The sequence below is a fragment of the Heptranchias perlo genome, chromosome 14 (genome assembly GCF_035084215.1).
Source record: "Heptranchias perlo isolate sHepPer1 chromosome 14, sHepPer1.hap1, whole genome shotgun sequence".
NCBI classification, from domain to species: Eukaryota; Metazoa; Chordata; class Chondrichthyes; order Hexanchiformes; family Hexanchidae; genus Heptranchias; species Heptranchias perlo.
In genome coordinates, this window is record NC_090338.1 from 47,793,497 (window position 1) to 47,818,686 (window position 25,190).

The 25,190-nt window shown below is 41.1% G+C and overlaps 1 protein-coding gene and 1 long non-coding RNA gene across 3 annotated transcripts in view; one reads left to right on the forward strand and one right to left on the reverse strand.

Annotated features, from left to right (window-relative positions):
* LOC137332509 (uncharacterized) overlaps positions 1-16,936 on the reverse strand; it is a 68,002-nt gene extending 51,066 nt beyond the window's left edge. Inside the window, exons 1-2 of the long non-coding RNA XR_010965681.1 lie at positions 16,883-16,936; positions 11,950-12,074 (exon numbers count right to left, since the gene is read on the reverse strand). This is a non-coding gene — a long non-coding RNA (uncharacterized lncRNA). The remainder of the gene's footprint in view (positions 1-11,949; positions 12,075-16,882) is intronic.
* Positions 1-25,190, forward strand: part of neurl1b (neuralized E3 ubiquitin protein ligase 1B) — a 384,643-nt gene that overhangs the window by 120,043 nt on the left and 239,410 nt on the right. The window lies entirely within an intron of this gene.

Sequence of the window (25,190 nt, forward strand, 5' to 3'; positions counted from 1 at the left end):
TTAATCAAGTGGCTCCAAAGTGGAAAGGAAAGCGGCAGACTGTGATTGGGAGAATCCAGCAGGAAATTTGGAAAGGTTGCCAGTTCCCTAGTGTTGCTTTATAAATCAAGTGAAAGTCCAATCACAACGTGCACTGGAACAATCTCTGTAACTATATTAGTGCTGTTACAAATGCAGTTCAAGCATTTACACAGGAAAAATTCTATTGAAGGTTCTGAACTCTAAACCTACCATGTTCTTGTTCAACACTGCAGTGGAGATTTGTTCTGAGTGTTAATAGTGCTTCACTCTGAGATACCATTTCTGCCTAGTATCCTTGTAATACTGTCTTTTCCCTCAGGTGCATCTGTATCCCTTCTTCTCTCATCACATGTTGTCCATTCGAGGGCAATGTGCTGCCCAAGTAAACTTTCCCCCTGTTTAATGTACTAGATTTGAAGTACAGATGTGAGAATCTAATTGTGCATGCTGTATAGAGTAATATAGTTGAGAGTGATTATAAAACTGTAATCTGTCCCAAGATCCAGATGATCTTGCAGATTGTCCAGTTTAGACATGCTCTTACCGTGTAAATTTTGATAGTGAAATCACTCCCTTGCAGTGGTTATTTGTAGTATATGCTGGACATATTTTATCGTGACATTGTTTCTCTATCTTACCTGAACATTTCATGAGGTTTGGAAGCTGTTTCACGTTTGTAGTTTTTCACTGTTTCTTTACTATTTTCAGGTTTTTTTTTCTCCAGCTGGTAGATAACTAAAACAAAAGTAGATTTCTGCTTTGGGAAAATGTGAAGCAGTTTCTGCATCTCAGACAGTTCTGGTGAATTACCAGCTGGCCATTTGACATTTGAAGCATGTGTAAACCTGCAGTAATGTACGCCACACATATGTGCTGAGTATCAAATAAGAGGCCAAAAAGAACGTTTTTTAAAAAAAACAATTCCGATGGCATTTAGAAATTTATTAAACGTTGCTTTCATAGTTTGTAATGGCATCGACCTCAATTGCAGTTACCTGGTACCTCATTGTTATGTTCTATATACCTGTTTAGTATTAGAAATATCATTTCCAATAGCAGAGTGAAAATATCTGATAATGTGTGTCTGCCAGTGGGTCACTAAGATGTAATTCAATCAAGTGGTTCTGATGACTTCATAAAGCACAATTGCAGTTTATGAATGATTGTTAGCAGAACCCTGAGAGATTGGAGTTCTACCTTAAACTGACTGCCAGGTATTTGTTCTAATAATGTGTGGTTTTATGATTTATATCATTTTAATTTCAGTGTTTTTTTTACTGTTAGGCAGTTGGCATTGATGATGATATCAGATCTGAAGGTATTTGGCATCACATAACTGGTGCTTTTGTATCTCAAATTTTATTTTGGCATTGGGTTACTAGGAAATAAACTATACACCAGCATTCTCAGATCTATAGGACATCTTGTATTTAACACTAAATTAGGCAGGAGAGCAGCAAGACGCTACTAACCTTAGGCGGGGGGAGATACGTTGCTTTCTCTTACCACCTTACCAAATATTCTCGGACAATTGAAGTGGCCCTTTTGAAATAGTAATCTTAGCAGTGTTCCTGCAATGCACTGACAGGGGCAATGTGTCAGCATTGAATACTGACTAGTAATGGGGAGGGAGGTGGGGGGGGAAGGGAAGGGAGGTAAATGGTAGCAGAGAAAAAGCACTCCAGCAACAAGACACAGATAGAAAGGAAAAATATAGCCAGAAGACTGAAATTGGACAAAAATTCCAAATATTATAAAGACATTTTTGTAAGTAATACTTTAGGGCAGTATTTCCTGCCCCCTCCCCCTTGCCCTGGAGCTGGTCAGGACCGCTGAGATTTCTTGGCGTGGACCATTCACATGGCAAAGGGGCACCCCTGGTGTAGGCTTGTGCCCTGCCCTCCCCGACTGCTACCCTTACTCCCGGCCAACTCTACCCCCCCCCCCCACCATCCTGATCTCCTTTAACCACTTAACTGCGATGCCAGTGACCCAATCTTCCATTTCTCTTCACCGACAAGCTGCCTAGTAGGTGTCCGCAGCTTGCCAGCTTGATGATATTGAGGCCCGAGGCCTGTTATCAGGTCCGCCTCAAGCCTATCCATTCAGGGGCAGGGATCTGTACTTATCTTTGTAACATAAAACAGTTGAAGGCCAAAATTTGGCAGAGGAACAGTAAAATAATTATGCAGCAGATCCCAGCAACCAAGAGAACATAGCAGATACAAACCTATCTGGCAAAGCCCAAATAGCAAAATGCAAATATGAAGTGAAACATTGTTGAATTAAATTCACTGCTCTTGTGCTCTCAGTGGAGAGCCATGTTCAATCAGAGTGCAGATCAGAGAATTGGTGCTAAAGTGTAGGAGACCTGTCTCCCGACCTGTGCTTCCATTGAGCATAAGTTCCTAATGGGTATGACAGATTGGTGAATGAACCCATATATTACACAAATTCCAGCAATCTGGGAATACATGTTGCAGATTTTGACACAACCTCTGTATGGTAATGATTTTAAAGTTGGTCAAGTTCCCATGCACATGTAGTGAGATCCTTTTGATTGTGTTACAGCCATTTAACATGCTGCCAGTTATCTGTTATCCGAACTATAATAAGATTATTGTACTGTGACAGTACATAAAAAGTTAATTTTATTGTACCCCTGTTGGGCTCCTGAATTACGCTGCAGAATCTCTCAAGCACAATGGAAGAAATGTCTCGCTGACCTTGGTAACAGACCATCGAAATGGCCCTTTGTGTCATATCTTCTTAAGCAGATATCACAAGTGGGACATTAACAATTTATTGTGGCAGGTCCTGTGTGAGCGTGTGTTGCAAATTCTGATTATGAGCTGAAACAGATTAATTACTTTTCTCCAAGACACTGAGTAGAATTCATTTGCCAGAAATTAATTAACAGTTTACTGGGATTTAATCTTTTTGATGTATTGCTCACATTGATTTAATGTAAAGAATCTTACAACACCAGGTTATAGTCCAACAATTTTATTGATTTAAGTAAAACTAAATAGACTTAAGCTAGGGCTACATTAAGATAGATGGGGAAACACTGTTGGCAACATCAAACGTGACTGATATATTGCCCTCTTTAAAAAGTCACCTTTGCTGATAGGTTTTAGTATTTCAAAAGCAAGGCTTCATTGGATATTAATCTCATTTGCAAATGGAAAATTGTTTTAATCCATCAGTGGTCTTAATGTTGGTTACTGCACTTTTTTGTGTAGTACAAACACATAACTATAGTGAGAACCAGCTGACCATGTCTGAAGAAGTGCTTGTGGGATCTGCCAACAGTTAATTACTTTCCCATCCCTTGGTGTTAGCAGGACTGTAGATATATCTAAGAACTGTTGAGACAGCATTCTATGTTTTCTATCTTTCTCACTTCAGAGTTTTCCTCAGGGAATTTCTCAAGTTTCTGCATTATCAGTAGTTGTTTTGCTTTGACTATGATTACAAATTTGGCAAAGCCTTCTGTTTGGAGAAACTGGTTTTCCATTCCAAGTTCAATTTTGCTGTTCACAGGATTTGCTCATTTATTTTTGCAGACCTACAAATTGTTGGGCAAATGGTCATGTAAATATTGGATCAGCGGGTATTTCTAGTCACCTGGTTTACTTGTTTTGCTGAAATAATTGCTGCATTGGCTGAGTTCAGGAAAACCCACTCTTGTTGCTCTAATATCAGCTCATCATCCACCCTTGACCAGATCTTTGACAAGTTGTCATGGGAAAACTGCAAATAAATTTGACTAGTCTTCCAAAAGGCAAGTATATTCTCTCAAGCAATGTGGCCCATCATAGACATTAAGCAAATGTGAGATGATTTGATAAGGTGGTGCTTGCAGCCAGACCAGCATTGGTCATTAAAGGACAAATACCCACACATAAGGAGGAGAAGGGAGGAAAGGTATATTGCATCATAGACTACTGGTCTGTTCTTAATATAGAACACTTTCCTGTGATACAAGATGTAATTTTAATGAATAGGTGGCTTAAGAACCAAATATCTGCAATTGAAGAACCTGTTTTTATTGCCATGTTACCCATGACCAACCCTCCTTGTAGCATCCCACAACACAGCACCCTTCATCACCATCACCATTTGAAACAAGCACAGGCTTAACGAAAGACATAAAGTGTCTTTACCTAACAAAAATCTATCAATCTCAGTCTTGAAAATTCCTATTGACCCAGCACCCACAACATTTTGGGGGAAGAGAGCTCTCTTTCAACTACTATTTAAATTCCTTTTTAAAAGAATTTATTGACTTTGCATCAACAACAGCTGTGGCAGAGAATTCCATATTCTATCCACCCTCTGTACGAATTTCTTTCTAACTTTAATTTTCTTTATATTTATGCCCACTTGTTATCATCTCATCAACTACTGGAAACAATCTTTCACTCTTTACTTTATCGTAACCCTTCATTTTCTTGAAGACCTTTATCAGGTCACCCCTTAACCTGCTCTGACTTCATGGCTGAATAGCCAGCTGGCATTCATTGTCACGGCTCACGTGAAGAATGGCCACGTAGACGCCACAGATACATGGAACTATGCCCCAGTGTGACTGAGCATTCTGGAATATGGGGTGGGGGGCGGGGGGGAAGAGAAAATTGGGAGACTGAAAACTTGGGTTTCCTGCAATAAAAAGATCAAAAGAGGTAATTTCCTAAGCAGTGAAGAGGACAATGGATTAAAAGATTCTGAAATGATGTTGTGGGATATTTTGTACGATTTCTAAATACATTGATTTGGAATACGTGCCAGTATTAGTACTTGATCTGTCTTTCGAAGCACGGTGTAGAAACTTCACACTTTGCAATGTAAACAAGAGGTGCTGACAGTTACCTGTTGGCCTGATATTACCACCTCTTTCTTGTGGAGGTGGGGAAAATGCTGATGCAGCTGAACTAGACTTTACTTCCCCTGCTAATGCTTTGTTGATGACAATGATACTAAATCACTGGGCAGTGATCTGTAATGTTTTAACTTGAATAATATGGGTCCCTATTTCAATGTTCTCTTTTTCTCAGATGGTGCAAGAATCTGTCCCTCCTGATGCCCTCCTCTTTACTACAGCTATTGTTATTACAGAGCTACTGCCTTTTGTGTTTGCAGTACACTGTAAACCCGCTACGCTACATGTAGAATATCATTTTTGAAAGGAACTAGAAATAATGGCTCAGAATTTGCTGTCAAAGTAACGGTGAGGGTAATGGCGCTCACCATTATTTATGCGCAAATCATACAGCAACTTCGGGCGAGGGCAGGTGTGCAGTTAAACGCAGAAATCCAAAAGTTGCTGTCCGAGATGTGACACTATGCCATTAGCTTTGAGAAAACGGCATCTCGCTGTCTGCCTCACCATGGAAATGCATTGAACACGATGGAGTTGTTGTATTCGCGCAGTAGATACAAACTAAACTTGCCTAAGTACCCTTTTTAACAACGTGATAAGCTTTAATTACTGCCAGTCAACCTTTCTGGCATAGAAAATTAACTATTACAAGTGTCTCATTCTTTCAGGTTTTAATTGTTGGAGGTTTAAAAAGAATTTTAATTTTTTAAAAAAACTTTTTCTTTGTCTCTTTCTTTCTATCTCTTTATTTCACCATCTGTACCTGATTTGACATTGAATTCACTATTCTAACATATACTTCCTTCTCAGTCCTTGCGCTGTTAATTTCACAATCCTGCAATCTGATTGGTTAAGTTGCTTGCCCTGTTCACTCAGATCCCAGGTGCCCTGTAGAGGCTGCTGCTTTTGTAAGTCAGTGGGCAGATTGCTGTGCTGGAGGGGCAGTTTGTGCTGAGTGAAAATTTAAGAGTAGGTTCCAGCCTGAATGACGTTTCTCCAATTTAGGTAGAGGCCAAATATCCTTTGTTTTGATTGGGGTATGTCCCACTTGTGCTTCAGCCCCGTGTTGTACTGGGGAGAACTGTACTTCACCATCAGGTGAAATATATCCTTTCTTGCAGATAGGCTCTCGCTCTCCAATTGGCAGATCCAGCAAGTATTGAGTTGGGTCCTCTGGATTTGCAAGACCAGTCATGGTCCTAGTGGTCTTCTGGACTGCTATCCAGAATGGCTGGATGTCAGGGTGTTAGTAGAATGTGTGGAGGATACTTCCCTTCTAGCCACAGCACTCTAGGAATTGCCTGGTATGGAGGAATGACATTTCTGGAGCTTGTATGATCTTGAATTGGCCTTTGTGCATTTTGGTACAGATGGTGCTGTATAGGATCATTTTTCATATCTCTCTCTATTCTTCCTCTCTTAATAGGTCATGTTCCCAAGCTTTCCTGAGGCTTGTTGTTCTGTTTTTAGTCATGGCGATAAGCATGGTATACAGGGCAGTATCGGCAGGAAACTCTTGGGGAGTAGAGAAAGTGTTCCAAGGGGGTTGGCTCACACTGAAATCTGAAAAAGTAATTCAAGATTCTGGAAGCAGTGCCATAGTTAGAGAAAGTGGTATTGGTCATATTGGGAGAGCTGAGCCAAAAACCATGAACAGAATGACAAGCCAGGGAAGCTCCCTACATACACCCTAAGGCAGCAAATACAGATCATGACTATTCCATTAAGTGGGTTGATAGTAACCTCATCTTAGACCATTCTGTAATAAACAGAGTTTGTAAATGACTACATCTTGCTCTACTACTGAGAGTGTCAGGCCAAGCTCCAAAAAACTGCACAATAGCTCTCCATTCTCTTAGCTATCCTGTCACCCTTTGCAAGGCTCTACTCCCGGAGCTTACTCTCCTCCTACTGAAACTCCGACACTGTCTGCTAGAGACAATGACCGTCCCAGACATTTTCAGGGCAGCCATAATAACACTAATGAACAAAAATCCTTCATCAAACAGAGCGATATCCATCCTCAATCCTGACTGAGGTATTGTCCAAGATATTGTCCAGACTAGATGCAGTTATCTCTGGTTGGTTCATACAGACCAAACAGTGGCTACTTTCTTAAATTGTTGCAATGGTATTAAGTGGCCAGTGGAGCAGCAGCCCAGTCAATCCAAGAAATTGATTTTTAATAGTCCACTTAGACCAACTAGGATAAATGACAGCAATTAACCTAATTGGCATTTCCGTCAAAGTGCAGATTGTACTGCTTGTAATAATGCTGCAAAAGTACGAATATGACTAAAGTACTTTTTAATTGGTTGACATCGTGAATACAATTTTCAAAGTGGCTCAGTTAATAGAAATGTCAGTAACCTGATCATTTTCTCTCTATCTTTTTGTATCTACCACTTTGGTTCTAGTTACTTATCCAATTGGAACCAGTCACTTATCCAAACAGATTTATTCTGTGTTCATTTTCAAAAAGAGGTTTATTGATGTTAAAAACCTTAGATATGATAGGAGAAGCAACAACACCTTGCATTTATATAGTGCCTTTAACATAGTAAGACATCACAAGACGCTTCACAGGAGTGATCATCAAACACAATTTGACACCGAGCCACATAAGGAGGTATTAGGACAGGTGACCAAAAGCTTGGTAAAAGAGGTAGGTTTTAAGGAGCATCTTGAAGGAGGAGAGAGAGGTAGAGAGGCGGAGAGGTTTAGGGAGGGAATTCCAGAGCTTAGGGGCTAGGCAGCTGAAGGCATGGCCGCCAATGGTGGAGCGATTTAAATCAGGGATGTGCAAGAGGCAAGAATTGGAGGAGCGCAGAGATCTCGGAGGCTTGTAGGGCTGGAGGAGGTTACAGAGATAGGGAGGGGCGAGGCCATGGAGGGATTTGAAAACAAGGATGAGAATATTAAAATCGAGGCATTGCCAAACAGGGCAGCAATGTAGGTCAGCGAGCACAGGGGTGATGGGTGAACGGGACTTGGTGTGAGTTACGATACGGGCAGCAGAGTTTTGGATCAGCTCAAGTTAATGGAGGGTGGAAGATGGGAGGCTGACCAGGAGAGCATTGGAATAGCAAATGCAAAGAAAGACCGTGTATTTTTATAGAAGCTTATCACATCTCTGCAAAATGTCCCAATGAATTACACAGTGCAATTATTGTTGTTATAGGGGTAAACATGGCAGCAATTTTGGCCAAAGTGAGGTCCCACAAACAGCAATGAGATGAATGACCAGTTAATCTGTTTTTTATTTGGTGATGTTTGATGGAAGAATGTTTGCCAGGACACTGGGAGAACTCCTGCTCCTCAAATTATGCTATAGGATCTTCAGTATCCAGCACAACAGGCATAATTGACCTTGGGTTAACATCTCATCTGAAAACCTGCACCTTGGATAATGCAGAACCCCCTTATTACTGAAAGTGTCGGCCAAGATTATAAGCTGAAGTCCTGGAATGGGGCTTGAGGCGAGATTGTTACTGACTGAGCCAAGCTGACACTACATTGTGAACTTCTTGATTGTGTTATAGCCATGCAATGCACTGCAGACTGACAGCTGTGGGAGACGATTTATATCTTGGGAGAAGGAAGACCTGGAAACAAAGTCGTGAATTATGGTCAATGCCACAAGTGGGATTTAAATCCTATCTTGTGGGTTTTTGAAATTTATTCTATTTATACTGTAGGGATTGTGAGGCCTCGGTCCTGATGTGGATCCTTGCTACATGCGAGTGAGGGTCAGAGATAGGCTGCAACATTGTAGCCCCGCATCTGCACCCCACATTTGTGTCGAGCAAGGCTCTGTTCCTGCAGCAGAGCCTCATAATTTCTGCCTTTATCTGTAACACATTATTTAAGTAAACAGTTTAATTGTACTTATTTTATTAGCTGTGTTTAATGGCGAACTATATTTCATTGCAGATTGGTTTCAACGGTCTCACCACTCTTTTCTATGTTTGAGAATAAATTGTTTTGAAAAACGTTGAATTTTTCAGCTGTGCAAAAGAAAAAATGTCTCTATGAAATCCTTTCCATAAAATTTATTTTTGTTAAATGTATGGCACAGAGATGATGCATGGTATAAGTGTACAGTATTGAGTGCATACTGTAACACAATCACATCTTAGATGAAATTTGAAAACTGCACAAAGTCTTCAAGAAGATAAGTAATTTTCTCCCTATATACTGGAGTTCTTTGAGGACACGATGGACCTTGTTGACAACAGAAATTTTGTGAATGTGATCTATGTAGATTTCAGCAAAGCTTTTAATACTGTGTCACATAGTCAATTAGTCACAAAATAAGAATTGTAAACAATTTTACAACACCAAGTTATAGTCCAGCAATTTTATTTTAAATTCACAAGCTTTCGGAGGCTACCTCCTTCCTCAGGTGAACGATGTGGAAAAATTTTCCACATCGTTCACCTGAGGAAGGAGGTAGCCTCCGAAAGCTTGTGAATTTAAAATAAAATTGCTGGACTATAACTTGGTGTTGTAAAATTGTTTACAATTGTCAACCCCAGTCCATCACCGGCATCTCCACATCATGACAAAATAAGAAGGCATGGAATAGGATTCAAGATTCTGAGCTGGTTTGAAAATTGGCTAAAACAGAAAGCAAAGGGTGGTTGTGAATATAGCTGCATTGGCACAGCAAGGGTTCATAGGTTCTAAGACCATTGCTGTATACAAAATATATAAATGTTTGGAGCAGGGGACAAAAACAAAGCTATCTAACTTTGCAGATGATCCCAAATTGGAAGGGATTCTGAACAGTAGGGAACAGGCAAGCCAATATAAATGGATCTGGATAGGTTCAGAAAGTGGATTGCTTGGTGGCAAATTACATTTAATGTAGACAAATGCAAGATGTTGAGAACAGGAAAGATAAATTAACAGTGGCAATATAAGCTATACAATTCTAGGTTACAGAACATAAGACAGGAGAGGGATCTGGGGGCATTGGTCAATAATATTTTAGATCAGGGAATCATTTTTCACCAAAGGTTTTTAAAACCTTATTCCACACTTGCCATCTTTGACATTAATGAGTTCAGATCTCACAATCTTATTAGTGTGACTTCTAAAGCAGCCATCTTACTTGAACTGCATGTTCATCAGTTTGCCAAACACCAAAAGCTGATGTGCATGGACTGTAGTGTAGTGTTGATTGGTATGAGAGGAAGCAGGAAGGGTAGAATTTAGATAAGGGACTCCGTTTTCCTCAGATTAATAATGTTCTGTGTAGGAACACAAATGTTTCATTAATCACTGTTAGATGCGGTGATGTCTCAAAAATCCTGAAATATTCCATGAAAAGCAGCTAAATGGCCTACTTAGAAGTTTCCTTTTAACTATATTCTTATTAAATGGCATGAGTTGCTGCTCCCTGGAAGGCAGAAATGGCAGAAGTAAAGGCATTATGGAAACATGCTGGATGTGTGAAAATTTGTTGTAAGGTTGTGCAGCCTGGGCCAATCAGAAAGACTTTGTGAAACATAGTAGCCGTCTGGGAAACTGTGGCTAGGACTGGGTATGAGGAATGGATTGGAAAATACTCTTGTTTTACCTGATTAGGATCAGCTGTTTCCCTGATCTTTGTTAGAAACGTTTTTGCTCACTGAGTTAGAAAAGTTTCAAATGTTTGTTCCTTCAGTTTTTAAACTTTTGGAGTGGCGCAGCTGCAGAATTTAGCTTTAATTTCCAAGTTATGCTTTCAAGGATTTTTCTTGAACACCTAATTCTGTGAACAATTTGTATTCATTTGGTACTCCCCATGGAGAAAAAAAACTTGGAGCCCCTTACAAGGCAGAAAGTATGATGCTAAATAAGAGGTAGGAGAGATTGAGTGGGGAAGGGATCAACACCTGGTCAAGGAAGTAAAGGGCTGAATGTCCACAGGGTTTCTCCTGCTCGTCCGCACTGTTTTTCCAGGGTTTCCATTGCTATTTCTTCAAAGTTACAGCAGACAATCGGAAGCCCCCATGGAAATTCAACGCCTATGTTTTTAACAGCTTTTTGAAGGGAGGGCCAGCAATGGGAAGAGTTTTAGGGTGAGAGTGTTAAAGAGCAGGAGGTCAGCCTCCTCTGGTGGAAGGGAAACGGTAAACCAGGGTTGGAGGTGCAGACTCGAATATACAGCTGGAGAAGATCACTCATAATATTGGTTAAGAGTATGGAGAAATCTAAAGTCGCAGATGAGGACCTTGGAATTGATGCATTGAGGACAAGGAGAAACTGGGGCTTGCAAAGACAGCAATGATGGGAATACCGACTTCATGCAAGAGAGGACTTGGATTGTACAGTTTTTGGATTAACTAGTGTTTGTGAGGATGCTGTTGAGGACTTTTAAGAAACCAGTGCTAGAGGTAATGGAGGCATGAATTAGAGTTTTGGCAGCAAAGAGAGAGAGAAAGAGAGAGGTTGGAATGCAGGTTGGTTTCTGGAGGTGGGAGGATGCTTGGTGACTGACCTGATTTGAGGGGGCAGGATTGACAGCTCAGGATTGAGCAGAACACTACCACCAGGTGCAGTCTGAGTGGCAGACATGGTAGTTGTTGAAGCTAGAAGCACAAAGGTTCTGAGGAAAACTGAAAAGGATGGCTTCAGTTTTGCTGACAATGACTTGAAGGAAATTTTGGGTCATCCAAGACTTGGGGGACGATTCTAACCTTACCCGCCCAGTGGAAACCGGGTGAGCAGGTTGCTTACCTGTTCATATCCTGACCATTTGCATTGTTAGCCAGCAGAGTTTTGCAGGCAGATGAAGCACCTTCCTATTATGTCAGTAGGACCCCAATGTAATTTAACCAGGCCTGTGGCTTTCCCACTAAGCAGAAGCTGGTCTGAAGACAGAACAGACCCTACTGGTATGTCTAAAACTTTCCTTTGTGAGGCCAGGAGTGCTCCTCTGGGCCCCACAAGGAGTGTCACAGCGTTCCCTGTACTTCCACCTCTTTCCTCCCGAAACACACTCCCCACCACTTCCCTGGAAGCTGGTGAGCGACAAAGAGCCGCCCAGGTCTCACCTGCCAGCAGCTGCTCTGCATCCTCTTCACGTCTGTTCCGTGTAGGAAGTGGATTGGTGACATATTGGCATCCTGCTGTCTTTTCTGGGCAGGAGATCACTCGCCAGATGTTTCCCGCTAAAAACCTGTTCCAAGTTAAAATCCGTCCATAATATCAGACTGGTAGTCTGAAGAAAGTAATATCAAACTCTTGATATACAGTGTACCAACCTTGCTTGGACAGCACCTCCCAGCTCTGTGACCTTTGCTACCAAGAAGGACAAGAACAGCAATATCATGGGAACACCGTCACCTTCAGAATATGCAGCACAAACCGTGCTTCCACCTCATGATCTTTCATTGTCACTGGGTCAAAATTCTGGAATTCGCAACCTGACACCATTGTGTGAGCATCATTACCACAAAAACTGCAGTGCTTCAAGAAGACCCATTGCCACCTTCTCATGGAAAGTAGGGGTGTGTAATAAATGCAAACTTGATCATGTTGCCTGCATTTCGTGAACAAATAAAAAAAAAGGGAGACCTTTGGGTAATTTCAGTTCTTACTGTAGGTTATTGCTCCATTAGTGTGAGAGAGTGTTGAAGGATTTTGCTCTACCATCATTGAGTCTTCAAAGTATCTACTCCTTAAAACTTTGTTCGCAAAGAAATCGGCCAAGGACTTCCTTCCTGTGTGTGGGAGTACAGTTATTTTGATGTAAAAATCATGAGGTGTTAGCATGATTTGTGGAACAGCTGACTGCTGCATATTCTGTTTGTCTTTTCTATGCAAGATTCATAAATTTCCTGTCTCTGATGCATTAATTAAGAGAGAGTGAATAGATAGAATTCAGATACAAAACAATTGTCCTATTGGTCTTGACTATTCAGCAATAAATTTTTAGTTAGTGATGGCTATTTTTACACTTTATTCTTCATTTTTTTTCCTTTTAAGAATAGATTTGATCTTTTATTGGGAAATAGCTTGAATTATCTTATTGTTCAAAATTGACGTAAGAACTCGATCATTCCTAAATCGTTCACAGCAACCAGTTATATGGGGCAGGAAATAGAGATTATTGTTTTAGGCAAAGCTATTTCAAAACAATCAATGAAAATAATCTGCAAATCATGAGTCATGCATTAATAGCCAAAAGTCCAAATGCACCAATCATTTAACTAGCATCTGTTGGTATGTTGGTTGTAACTTGATTGGGTGCAACAGTTTTTCCTGTATTTCTACTCTTCAAATATTCCTTTTAATTAGAACAATTGAAAGGCAAACCAGAACCAGGGTCTATGGGAATGAAATTCCGGGGTGGGGTTCTCCCTCGTGCCTGCCATAAATTTGGCAGAAAAGCGTAAAACACCAAAGTTATGGTGGACGAGCGGGAGACCTCCGCGGAAATTCACCCCCCTGTATGTTAAAAATAAATCATATTCGAGGCTGTGAAAATTTGTTTCCACAGATTATGCTACCAATCAAAGCCCCTCAAGTGTTCCAGCCATGCAGCCATTGTTTGCTCTGTTTTTAATTGCACAAGCACTCCCAGGTCAGGTTAAAGGCAAATTAAATCTGCTTTAGGCTGCCCCAACAATGTACCTTAGCCCCATCCCCAGAAGACCCTCACTCACTCACTGCGCCAATTTTCCACACCAGCTGTCCTGCAGCCTCTTTGAGTGAGATTTATAATTTGCGCTGAATTAGAACAGTTTTATACTTGGGGTCATGCCCACCAGTAACTGGGTTGAAACTGTCAAACTCCTTTCACAAAGGCAGTAATAGACAAAATTAAAACTGTCTGAAACTTCATTGATAAAAACTGATCACAGCAGCTTTTTCTGGATGTTCTAGAACCTTAGCCTGCACAATACTCCACAAAAGGGTAAAGATGTCTTTCCAAGGCCAGACTATGCATTGATAATACAGTTACCAAAGAGAACAATGTTCCTCAATGTGGGACGAGGTAAATCTGAAAAATGGATTATATGAAATAAAGTGGGAATGTGAACAATTATGGCCATAAAAATACAATCATGCCACATGTATTTCCTGTACATGTATCAATCTGAAAATTTATGCCAAATATTATGATAGGGTCCCAAATTCCCCTGTTCTGAGGTCCAAGATTTACCATTTTTAGTCTATGAATGATAGAAAATTTTCCATAAAAGGCACTGAAAAAAAATTGGTATGAAGCTAGAGACATTTTAAATCTACTTAAAATTACAAATTGTGACTGAGATTGATTATTTTTGGAGGGGATGTACAACGATGATGCTTAGGTGCAAGAACATTGATACCCCTGTGCTTACAGTATTTGTACTAAAGACTTTAAATTGAGGCTAAGGGGTAGGAATTCCTCTGGACAATGTAAATGTGCTGTTTGTAGAAAATTTATATGCAGCTTCTAAATGAAGGCACAAGTCAGGAGTGTGATAGAATACTCTCCACTTGCCTGGATGAATGCAGCGTCAACAACACCCAAGAAGCTCAACACCATCCAGGACATAGCAGCCCGCTTGATTGGCACCCTAAACATTCACTCCCTTCACCACCAGCGCACAGTGGCTTCAGTGTGTACCATCCACAGGATGCACTGCAGCAACTTGCCAAGGCTTCTTCGACAGCACCTCCCAAACCCGCGACCTCTACCACCTAGAAGGACAAGAGCAGCAGGCACATGGGAACACCACCAACTGCATGTTCCCCTCCAAGTCACACACCATTCCGACTTGGAAATATATCGCCGTTCCTTCATCGTCACTGGGTCAAAATCCTGGAACTCCCTTCCTAAAAGCACTGTGGGAGAACCTTCACCACACGGACTGCAGCGGTTCAAGAAGGTGGCTCACCACCACCTTCTCAAGAGCAATTAGGGATGGGCAATAAATGCTGGCCCCGCCAGCAACGCCCACATCCCATGAACGAATAAATTTTTAAAAATGATTTTGTAATAAATACTGAATTGAGGAAATCGTCACAATTGCATTTACAGTGTCGCTACACATAGCAACCAGAAGAATTCCTAGCACCAGTCGTTTCCTATGCATATAGATCGTACCCTCTCCAACCCTCCACACTTAAAAAAAAAGGTTTGACCAAGCAATATTTTTCTTAAATACCTCTCCTGGCAAAATGAATGGCAAAATGTTTCCACAGTATAAAGCACTTGTTAAAAAGGTCAGTGTAGAAAAGTATTGGAGAAATAGATTAAAAAAAGACTCTTGATATTTGGTCTGTAGATGCTGCTGCATGCAAATGTCTGTTTCTTAGTCTCAGCATCTATCTTTGCCAGTGGAATTTATTTTTGGCATCAGTGAGAACACAATTTTCAACTCCAGACAATTGTTGCTGCCTTGGTCCCAATAGTTCAGAAAATTCCACCGCTGGCGAGAGCTGGCCAGGTCAAGATAAGAAAGTTATTTTCTTGCATAAATTTCAGATTAGGTAAATTGCTGTTTGAGACTTCCTTAAATTTTTTCTTTGTAGCAAAATATATTTCTGAACAGTATATGGCTTTTCTCTTGAATACTAAGTATTAATAAGTGGCTGAACTGCAGCACATGTGTCAGGTGAAGTGGGTTAGTGGTTTAGCCACAAGTTGAAAAATGTCCATATTCAAACGGTCCCTTGCTGCACATTGTGTTTATTCTGATCTCTTAAATGGCTTCATTAGTAGATACTTTTTGATAAATTAAAAAATTGACGTCAGTTTTTATTTTTGCTTCCAAGGAGTTGGAATAGTACTCGATAGTGTCAGGTCAAAGGAGCAGAGTCATTTTGTTGCTATGCAACATATAAAAACAAGGAGGTATTGCTGCAGTTATATAAGGTATTGGTGAGACCGCACCTGGAATACTGCATACAGTTTTGGTCTCCATACTTAAGAAAAGACATACTTGCTCTCGAGGCAGTACAAAGAAGGTTCACTCGGTTAATCCCGGGGATGAGGGGGCGGACATATGAGGAGAGGTTGAGTAGATTGGGACTCTACTCATTGGAGTTCAGAAGAATGAGAGGCGATCTTATTGAAACATATAAGATTGTGAAGGGTCTTCATCGGGTGGATGCAGTAAGGATGTTCCCAAAGATGGGTGAAACTAGAACTAGGGGGCATAATCTTAGAATAAGGGGCTGCTCTTTCAAAACTGAGATGAGGAGAAACTTCTTCACTCAGAGGGTGGTAGGTCTGTGGAATTTGCTGCCCCAGGAAGCTGTGGCAGCTACATCATTAGATAAATTTAAAACAGAAATAGACAGTTTCCTAGAAGTAAAGGGAATTAGGGGTTATGGGGAGCGGGCAGGAAATTGGACATGAAGCTGAGTTCGGATCGGTCAATGCCCTGTGGGTGGCGGAGAGGGCCCAGGGGCTATGTGGCCGGGTCCTGCTCCGACTTCTTGTGTTCTTTAGATTTGTGGTTGGGATCAGATCAGCCATGATCTTATTGAATGGCGGAGCAGGCTCGAGGGGCCGATTGGCCTACTCCTGCTCCAATTTCTTATGTTCTTATGTTCTTATGTAAGTAGCACCAAGTTCCATTAGAGTCACTGGATTTTATTAAGCCATTGTGAATATATATAAATAGAGTGGCCTAGAAATCGTTTGACGCTACGCCCTTTTTACAGGTGTAAAATGAATGCCTAAGCATCCAATATGACGGGTGGCACATGCACATTCCGCATCGGAAGTGCGCCGCCTGCTATATTGGTGAAGACAGAAAAAGAGGTAATGAAGGCTCACACCTAAAACAGGCGTTAGGCCTTTTGCATGTGCAAACAAGGGTTCTGGTGCCTGCTTCAGATCCCCTTCCTGAAATTGGACTGCCCTGAATACTGTTGGCTAGTTGGATTCAAGAAAACCAAGTCTACAAGTGACCTAACTACTGCTCTTTGAAATTGTAGCTGGAGGCCCCACCCAAAAGGTAAATAAAAAAATATATATATACATACCTGAATGTGGAGCTGGGAAGAACAGGAGTGCTCCTCTTGGCCTCACAGCAGTGTTGAAGTATGTTGCCAGCCCCCACTTGGACATTTTCTCTCCTCTTCCCCTATGGCCCCCCCACCCCAACTTCCCATTTCAGGGCTTACCTGATGGCTCAATATTCCCCTGCTTGGCGATGCCCAGCAGTCCGATGTAAATGAGGCCCGAGGCCCAATATGGGGTGTGCCTCAGGCCTACCTGTTCCAGCACAGGCTAGAAAACTTTTCAAGTGTATGAGGGTAGACAGAGCTGTACGTCTTGCCCCAGACACTGGACAGTGCCCTGAATTCAGCAGTGCAAAACGGCCAGACTTGACAGGAAAAAGCTTTGGGAGGGATTTAATTCCATCCAGGCTACAATACATTCTGCTGACGGTTCACATTATCTAATGGATGTAATGTGTGAGTGCGTGGGCGAGTCCTTGAAAAAAGAATTTGTGAGAACCTTTTCCTTTCACCGCCCACATGCTGCTCCTGTGGAGGAGCCTCTACAAAGACTGGCCTTGCTAATAGTTTCCTCAGCCTATCATCTGTTACTTACAGCTTAGAAAAGTCAAACAGAGATGTAATGACTGAATCATTTCAACACTGAAGGAAGGTAGATATGGACTCTTTGTTTTGCACAAAATCAAAAGTTATCAATAACTATAAGCCTTCAAACAGCGATATTTTAAGTTTACTGCAGGAAGTATTTTAGTGTGTATGTAGCTTTCAGAATCATTTTGTTGTTTGTCTCATTCTTTTCTGTGCTCTTAATGCCCTTACTTTAATTTAGTGCCTTTTGTGTATGTTTCATTTTTCATCTTTTCTTTCCTGCCATTTCCTTGTCTTGCCTTGGGCTCATTCTCATCTTCTGCAAGTAAAGTGCAATCCTTAGAACTAATGACTGCAGGAGACATAGCAACTTGGTGATTGTGCCAAGTCTGTGTTTCTACCACAAGAATAAGACACCCAGCCTCCAGGACATGCTACTTGTCATATCAAGCATGTGAAAACCAAAATACTAATGGGAATACTATGCAATGTCGAGCATCATTTAAGCCACAGTGTTGTTAGGAACTTATTTCTTAATGAACAAATTTCTGTGTTAAAATTAATTGAAATGGCACAAAAAGAAGAGCTTGCATTCATATGGCATCTTTCAAGTCCTCAGGATATCCCAAAACGGCTTCACAACCAATGAAGTACTTATTGTAGTGTAGTCACTATTGTAATGTAGGTGAACACAGTAGCCAATTTGCACAGAGCAAAGTTCCACAAACAGCAATGAGATGACCATATCTTCTGTTTTGGTGTTGTCTGGGGACTAAATGTTGGCCAGGAGAACCAACTTGCTCTTCTTCAAGCAGTGCAATGGGATCTTTTATATCCATTTGAGCACACAGATGGCTTAATGTCTCACTGATGTGTCAGCCTAGCTGCTCAAGTCAGTGGAGTGGGGCTTGAATCAATGACCTTCTGATTCATAAGCGAGAGTGTTGCCACAGAGCTCACACTGACACCTAAGCACCGTGGTTCCATAATTTGTTAGCTGAGTTGGCTCCGTTGACTGACTGGAATTTTCAACTGAACCTTATTGTTAGTATGAGCTGCCCAATTTGCTGTCTAAACTGTTGTTGGTCAATTTTCTAATATATAGCTAGCAATTAGAAAATGAGTCCCAAGAATGTTTCCAAATTCTGGAATATGATGGCGTTAAGCCTACCGGAAACTAATGGTACTGCAAAATTCAACCCTGAAAGGAAACAGGTACAAGGCCTCATGGGGCATCGCAAGATGATGCCGTGGGATATACCCTGAGAAAGAATCTTTCTACATTTATGGAATTCACCAACTCCTACGAGTATTTCTGACTCACAGGCTGTTAAAGGACACAACCAAGTGAATCATCGATGTTACAGCAAAACACTTGTTCATTATGAAATGAAGCACCAAAATGCAATCCTACATTGTCGCTTGACTCCATGAACTAAAAGCAACTTGTATCTTGGGAGATTTTTTTAAGTTACCCAAAACAGTCATTCTTGTGGCTTTGTAAAGTGGAATTGCCAAATTATGGCTAGCTATGTGTTATTGGTTTGTAGCTACTTGGAACTGGGTAGAAATGCCACCAGAAAGAGACTTTTAAACTATCAATTTGCAACACAATGTCGATTGGTAAATCTTTCATTCAGATTAAAACTAATATAACTGTGGATGTCCAAAGGGACTTAGGGGTTCAGGTACATAGATCATTGAAGTGTCATGAACAGGTGCAGAAAATAATCAAGAAAGCTAATGGAATGCTGGCCTTTATATCTAGAGGACTAGAGTACAAGGGGGCAGAAGTTATGCTGCAGCTATACAAAACCCTGGTTAGACCGCACCTAGAGCACTGTGAGCAGTTCTGGGCACCGCACCTTTGGAAGGACATATTGGCCTTGGAGGGAGTGCAGCGTAGGTTTACTAGAATGATTCCCGGACTTCAAGGGTTAAGTTACGAGGAGGGATTACACAAATTGGGGTTGTATTCTCCAGAGTTTAGAAGGTTGAGGGGTGATCTGATCGAAGTTTATAAGATATTAAGGGGATAGAGGGAAACTATTTCCGCTGGTTGGGGATTCTAGGAGTAGGGGGCACAGTCTAAAAATTAGAGCCAGACCTTTCAGGAGCGAGATTAGAAAACATTTCTACACACAAAGGGTGGTAGAAGAGTGGAACTCTCTTCCGCAAACGGCAATTGATACTAGGTCAATTGCTAAATTTAAATGTGAGATAGATAGCTTAATGGCAACCAAAGGTATTAAGGGATATGGGCCAAAGGCAGGTATATGGAGTTAGATCACAGATCAGCCATGATCTTATCAAATGGTGGAGCAGGCACGAGGGGCTGAATGGCCTACTCCTGTTCCTATGTTCCTAACTTTAAGTTAAAATGTATACAGAAAGAATTTGCTGAACTCTACAGGGAAGATTAGCACGTTATACACAATGCATCTTTTAAACATGAGTTTGCACTTTGAGTGCCTTGGGATTGAAAGCAAGTAGATTTTATTGCACATGGTCCTTTACTTTCTTTGCTGTTGGGAGAGGGTGTATTTCAAGCCTGAGTAAGTTGGGAGATGTCAGTGATGGGGAACACATCACTTTTGCATTTTACATGCCCAGTGCCTGAATCAAGTACTTCTGCATTCGATATAACATTGCCAGATAGGGGACTAGGCTTCCTCTACTTTGCTCAGGCCATGTGATCCAATCTCCGACAAACACCCCCTACTACACATAGTAACGTTTTTCTATTTCTCATTACTGCCATCTTTGTGGCTTCACTGAGCGAGTTCCCAATTTAGTTCTAACCTACAGGCACTTTTATGCAATGACTCTGCATCCAATGGGAACTAGTTTCAGACTCTACACGCTTATTTTAACTAGAATCTTTACAGACAGCAGACAAATGAAACTTCAGGGCATGGCCACTTTTAAAGTTCATCCTTATTATCTTCGAGATATGTACCATTTTCTAGTCACTAATTGTAGGAAGAGAGTTAAAAATTACTACTATAGAATGGGTAGTAAGTCGTAGACTGACTCATGAGGTTGAAAGGCAGGTTTTAAAAATAATAAAATGGAGACCTGCTGCTGCAGCCTCTGAAGGAAGAATGATTCCTGTCAACACTGTAAGCAAAACAACTTGAAGGAATAAACAGATTGAAATGCTGTGGTATGTTCATTATCTATTACAGTATATTAAATCATTGTGACAATCACTACATAATGTAGCCTGTTTAAATCTAATTAAATTTGGTCTGTACTTTTAAAAAGTGACTCTCGTCTCTCCAACTCATAAGTTACAAGTTGTTAATATGGTCCAATGAGATGCAGACAATTTATTTATCATCTCTGAAATTAAATGAACCATCAATTTTGATTTTCAGGCAGGAAAGGTTTATCTCTCCTAAAATAAGTTTACATAGTTGATAGCTCTGCCTTGTCAGGTGTGAGTGGTTAACTAAATCTAATGACTTTCCCATGCAGTGTGGTAACCATATAAATTATCAAGTAAATTATGTAGATTTTTTTTAAAGAAGGATGTGGTCATATTTTAGTAAAGTTGCATTAATTACAGTTAGCTGTCATACTTTTACACTTTGTGTGATTATAGCTGCTATATTTGTCACTGCCAACTTGGAGAGAAGAAATCAAATATTCACAGCCAATATATCATTTCTTTTTGTAACCGTTTGAATTGTTTGCTGGCAGTTCTCCCGGTGGCTTCCATCTTCAGGACTGACTCTTAGTGCAGTCTTCCAAACTAGGTGTGTGTAATATAGAGATGTTAGAAGTCAGAAACACAAAGTGTTGAGAGCTACTTGCGGCTCAGATAATGCACTTCAAGTTGCAATAATATATATGTAAACGATGAAAGGGTGCTGGAAAGCACATCTTGCCTCAATATCAGTAAGTAACCTGGAGAATTTTCAAGGTTGAACACTTGATTCAAAGCTGTGCTGTAACTGAAGATGGGGGAATTGTTCTGAATAATTCTAAGCTTGTAATTCAAACTGCACCCAGTTTAATGTGCAAGTTCACAGTAAAAATGCTTTTGGGATTGCTTCAAAGATGTAATGTTGGTAGAACAGCTGTTGCATGACACCCATAACTACTGACAGCATTAAAGCTTTGACCTAGTTGATAGTTTCCCAGGCTTTTTAAGTCATTCATAGTGACTGTGCCCTTCAAGGAAATGGGTGTATTCATCTTTCAGGACACAGTTTATTCACCTCCATGACCAGGTTCAAATTCAACCTTTGCAGTCAGGATGAAAGTATCTTCTCTCTGATTGCTATTTTTAAAAATGAATCATAAATGACATTCAGTGGTCAGGAGTCTACCATACAAAACCAGTGTTGATTTGCTGCAACTAAACACTGATCATGTAATAGTTCCACATAGTCAAAGGATGGTTTTTAATTTGTAAAGGAAGGCCATGTGGAGTCAGGGAGAGTGACCTTTGGAAACTGTGGTTTAGACGCACCGTCTGGGAAATATAGTGAGAGTTCTGCATTGGATCTGATCAATGTTGTATAGGGCTAGGGAATGCTTGATGCTTTTGCTAGGAGTAATCATTCCATTCTCTAATATTTTTGTTTCTCTTCAATAAGCATATGGCCTTTGTGACTTTTGTTATAGGCATTTTTGCTTAAATTTGTTAAACTAGGTTACATATTTTAATAATTTACTATGGTGCTAATATCCATGTAAGGCAATGGTACGTGGTAATAATGTGCAAGATACCAAGGTGGCATTTAATATCAGTAAAATTCTGATGAGTTTAGGAAATCTGCAGAATGTGAGTATTACAGCAGACAGCTTCAATCTGTTCCTTTTTGACAAATTCATTGTTGATGTTGAACATTTGGACCAGGTAAGTGCCAGGCAATAACCATCTCCAACAAGAGAGAGTCTAACCACCTCCCCTTGACACTCAGTGGCATTACCACTGCCAAATCCCCCATCAACATCCTGGGGGTCACCATTGACCAGAAACTTAACTGGACCAGCCACATAAATACTGTGGCTACAAGAGCAGGTCAGAGGCTGGGTATTCTGCAGCGAGTGACTCACCTCCTGACTCCCCAAAGCCTTTTCACCATCTACAAGGCACAAGTCAGGAGAGGGATGGAATACTCTCCACTTGCCTGGGTGAGTGCAACTCCAAGAACACTCAAGAAGCTCAACACCATCCAGGACAAAGCAGCCCATTTGATTGGCACCCCATCCACCGTCTTAAACATTCACTACCTCCACCACTGGCACACCATGGCTGCAGTGTGTACCATCTACAAGATGCATTGCAGCAACTCGCCAAGACTTCTTCGACAGCACCTCCCAAACCCGCAACCTTTGCCACCTAGAAGAACAAGGGCAGCAGGCGCATGGAAATACCACCACCTGCACGTTCCCCTCCAAGTCACACACCATCTTGACTTGGAAATATATCGCTGTTCCTTCATCGTAGCTGGGTCAAAATCCTGGAACTCCTCACCTAACAGCACTGTGGGAGAACCTTCACCACATGGACTGCAGCGGTTCAAGAAGATGGCTCACCACCACCTTCTCAAGGGCAATTAGGGATGGGCAATAAATGCTGGCTTTGCCAGCGATGCCCTCATCCCATGAATGAATAAAAAAAACAGTTTAAAAGGTACTGTGTACTGAAGCTCTAGTTCTTTTTTTACAAACTACCTACTCCATGAGACATTAGCTAATGTTGTCAACTTACTAAATGAAGTGCCTAGGTCTTTTTGTGAGGCACTTAAAGCATTAAATACTCAATTTATGCCCAGCTCTGTCATGTAGTTTAACATTGACATTCTGTTTTAGGCAACAGCTTGGATCAGATGGAAATTGTTTCAGATTCTCTTAAATGGAAGAAACACTGCAAAGGGCAGTGCAATATGAAAAATGAAGGACAGTCACCAGTGAGACAAATTTGATCATTTGCTAGCGTCATATTGAAAGTTTTAGTTTTCAACTTTTCAAAAAATATTTTTTTATCCTGCCATTTTTTTAATCCCCAAGGTGTTACATCCTTGCTGGGGTATAAGGCCACAGATAATGGCCATCTTTCAGCACCTATTCAAGTGCTTGTTTTTTTGTATGTGAACTCAATCTGTGAATGTAATTTAATTGAGGGCAACACAGTTGAGCCCAATCCTGTCCTCATTCAATATTCATACTGGCACATTTCCAGCAAAAGTTCCTGGATAGCAATCAGATCCCTGATTGATTTTTCCCCTCCCTAATCCAGGGATGCCTAGGCCAATTACAAAGCTGCTTCTGGTCCCTCAGCTGTGATCAACTGACTCACTGGAGACCAGTATTCAATCTGTGTGGCTCAGCTACTTATTGCCTTAATTAGCTGAACCATGGGATGAGATTGGGGGGGGGGAGCTTCACAGAACACTATAATGTTATGAACTGCCTTTCCAGAGGTGATTCTCTACCATTTTGAAACTTTTAGAAATTAGAAATTAAATATTAAATTCACAAGTCCCTAACACTAATTTGTAGAATCAGAATTTTACAGCACAGCAGAAGGCCATTTGGTCCTTTGCATCTGCACTGACGCTCAAAGAGCTATCCATGTAATCCCATTCTTCTGCCTTTATCTCATAACCTTTTATTCCTTTCTTTTTCAAATGGTTATCCATTTTCCTTTTAAAAGCTATTGTGGATTCTCTTTCCATCACTGTTTTTGGTATGGCATTCCATGTTCCAACAACCCTCTGTTCAAAAAAAAATCTTAAAATCTCTCTTCATTCTTTTGTTCATGATCTCAAATTCATGCTCTCTCGTTACCGACTCAGTGAATGTTTCATGAGCGATTCGTACAGCTGGTTTAGAACTTAAGCTCTGTCAGAAGTGATATTATTGAAAAGTTTACTATGTACTGAGATTTTGCTTTGATTGTGCTTTCATTATGGCTTACAAGGATGCCAATATGACACCAATGTGTACAATTATGTAGTCAGTAGACAGAATATGTGAGTACCATAATAAATGCCGTGATTATATATTTCTTTCTTGTTCTGTGTAATAATGGTATAAAAATTGATTTGCATTTTTCAGCCAAGGATTCCTGGTTGAAGATTCTTCCAGTCATCTCCAAACTTTCTCCCTTTGGGTGTTGGTGATAATACTCTGACAGCTGTGAGGAAATGATGTACAATTTTGAATGTTCAGACCGTGGCATCTCTATAATGAAAGGTTTTGCATCTGACACATGGGGCTCAATTTTAAAACCAAGCTGGGAAAGGGGCGGAGGGGTCAAATTGAGGTCGGGAAGCCCATTAGTACGGGTTTCCTGGACATCCTTACGGCTTTTGACATAAGGACATTTTTTTTTGTCGGTATCCTGTCCGACTGACCGGCCTGATTGACAGGCTGATCTCAGACGGACGGGAGACCAGTCAGAGAGAGGACGTGTTCAGGTAAGTCTGCAGGTAAATCTTTGTTTGTATGGATGGGGGGGGTATGGGTGGGCATAGGTAGGCATGAGTTGGCACGGGGGTCGTGAGTCATGGGGGATGGGATTGGGGGTCTTTCACGGGGCAGAGGGGTCGGGATCGGAGGTTATCATGGGAATCCGCGATCGTGAAGGGGTGGATTGGGGGTCGGAGGATCAGAATGGGGAGGAGGATGGGGGTCGAGGCACCGCGATCGGGGGTTGGGACCACGATCATTGGGGTGTTGCTGCAGGTAGGCTTGTTGGGCCTGAGGGAAGCATTCCTGC